The sequence below is a fragment of the Cibotium barometz genome, chromosome 28, assembly GCF_041138505.1.
Source record: "Cibotium barometz isolate CiBa-2024 chromosome 28, ASM4113850v1, whole genome shotgun sequence".
In the NCBI taxonomy this organism is placed as follows: domain Eukaryota; kingdom Viridiplantae; phylum Streptophyta; class Polypodiopsida; order Cyatheales; family Cibotiaceae; genus Cibotium; species Cibotium barometz.
In genome coordinates, this window is record NC_141073.1 from 14,170,077 (window position 1) to 14,172,867 (window position 2,791).

Here is a 2,791-nt window from a genome sequence, read left to right on the forward strand (position 1 = left end):
TAAATATATTATATACAAATCTAATTAAAAGTTGGAGTACTAAACGTGCTCGCATGTCTCTGCAAGTACAAAGGTGTCACTTCTATTTGTCCATAGTTTTGTTGAGTCAACAAAGCTTGAGCCATCTCTTCGAATTGTTGGGTTTTGCCCTGTTGTGGTCGCCTTGAACCATTGCACATCAAGTAGAAACATATGGAAGCTTCTGTAGTCCACTTGAAAAACATTTTGTATCCTTCCACAATACTCTATCTTTGAAAGTTGCACCTCATCATTTTGCCTTGTAACTATCTCTTGATCAAATGATGCCATGACCCTCGAGTCAAATGTTTGTCTTTTGTGATTTATCCGATGCACTCAAAAATGTCGTTTGTGTGACCACAAAGCACCAAAAGATTCATATTTTCTACTACATTGCAAACTCTTTCTCAATTTCTGTCACTGTCTCCCTGTTTAAAACTGCTTCTTGTAGTTTGTTATGCAACCAAGCAAGCCTCATAAATTTTGGTAGTTCTCTTAAACTTGGAGGATATTGGACGTTTGACATGTTTCTTTGGGCTCTTTTATACTCTTGTCTTTCATTGGAAATTCTATTCCTTTCTATCTCATATTCTTTCATCCACTTCTCCATGGCTGGATGATTTAGAATGCAAAACCTATTCACCTTTTCTTCTAGAATAAGATCCATTTTACGGTCAAGTCCCCTCCCTTGTAGCACCTCACCAATCATTCTGTCATCTTCTTTGTTGTGTCATAGTACAGGCATAGATGGTTCTCTTTGTCCAAGGAATTCAGAGAGGTATACTAGGGACTCTTGAACCAACCAACCCTCTGCCATACTACCCTCTGGTCTTGCTCATTGACGCACAAATCCCTTCAAAGTTTTCATGAACCTTTCAAGGAAGAACATCCATCTACTATGGACAATTCCTGCAATTGCAACTTCATCCACTATATGAACCATGAGATGAACTTGTATTGTGAGGATACTTGTTGGGAAGTGCTTTTCAAGCATACAAACTGCTTCTGCTGCATTAATCCTATTCTCATCAATGCTACTTAGTGTGATCTCCTTTTGAGAAATCCACCTTACCAAACGGGATATTTTGTAAATTACTTCGCGAACCTCTGGTGTTGCCCAATTTCTTATTGAAGTTAGGAGAATATATTGCAAGAACTTGTGCCAGTCATGTGTCTTCAACCCACATAGTTTGTTATCCTTTGTGAATGCCCCCTTTAAGCAATGCATGTGTCCTGTTGGTGTACAAAATTCGGCTATGACCTTCTTCACCCTCTTCTCCTTTTCTCTCGTCAACACCCAAGGTGTAGTTTGGAGTGTGACCAATTTATCTACCCCTATTAGAGGCCAATATGGTTGTATATGCAAGATTCGTGCATCTTTTAGATCACTCCGAGCTTTATTGTCGTCTCGAGCTCCAGCTAAGCGTTCCCATAGTATTTGCCCAACATTTTTGAAGATATGCATTGGATCTAGCAGGTTATTCACAAGAAGTCTCCTCCAATATGGCAACCTGTGGAAGATTGATAGTCGTTTCATTCCAAAAGAACTGGGACTTTCCCCTCCATTCTCTATCCATGAGTTATATTGAGAGGAGGTTGTCCATGGTGTAGGTGGTTTTGCAAGACTACCCTCCCGCATGGGATGATTTGCAGGAAGAAATCTTGTATGATTCTCTTTTCTTAAGTGAGTTAGAGTATCGAGCATTGAGTGCTGGACCATATATAGGACAAGCATGATAGCCACTTGTTGCAAGGCCACTGGCCACATCAAAATGCCACGCAAGTTAACTGATCGTTAGCCACTACGTCTTGACACGTCTATGACAGAAATACCATCCCAAAGGACTTTTAGCTCATCCACTAGCGGAGCCAAGTATATGTCCATGTTTCTAACCTTGCACTTCCCTGGCACAAGCAATGCAAGTAAAAGATGACCCTTTTTAATTGTTAGCCAAGGTGGAATATTACAGTTGATGCACACCACTGGCCATGTGCTCCAAGTAGTGGACCGTAAACCAAAAGGATTCACTCCTTCCATGGCAAGACCTAATCTAAGGTGGCGAGGTTCCTTCTTGAACTCTGGCCATTGTTGCTCAATATGCTACCAAGCTGCACAATCAGCTGGAATGCGCATCACATTGTCAGTGGACCTATTTGTAGAGTGCCATGTCATTAGCTTTGCTATATCTGGACACTCGAACATATGCTTGATTCTAGGTAGTATAGGAAAGTGTCGAAGCACCTTTGTAGGTATTGTGGTGCCTGTAAGACCTTGACGATATCTGCTAGCTTGACACTTTGGACATGATTCCATGTTGGCGTATTCCCCTCGAAATAGAATGCAATCGTTAGGACATGCGTGGATACTATTGTAATCCATTCCTATATCTGCTAAGATCTTCTTTGCCTCTTCCCTGCATGCCGGCATTGCATTTACAATGGTAGGATAGTTGACTTCATAAGTGAGAAGAGGGCACTAACACTCGCATTACTCCATCCATATATGGATTGCAAATTAAGCATTGACAAACAAGTTCGAAGGACTGTGGCATGAGAGCCTTCGAATAATGGAGTAGAGGCTAGAGATCCCAATCGTTGAATGCCCTCATCATCTTGTTGAACATCAGTGGGATTTGGATTGGACTCATCATGCGGACTGGACTCTTCATTCATGTAGAAAGCCTCAATCATCTCCTCCATATCCTCATCATGTAAGGGACCATCCATGTTAGAGTCTCCATGTGTGGTTAAGGGCACACGCGTTACATCCTCC

General features: G+C 41.5%; 1 pseudogene; it reads right to left on the reverse strand.

Annotated features, from left to right (window-relative positions):
- Window positions 1–406: 406 nt before the first annotated feature.
- On the reverse strand, window positions 407–2,745 carry LOC147622538 (uncharacterized; annotated as a pseudogene).
- Between the last annotated feature and the right edge of the window lie 46 nt (window positions 2,746–2,791).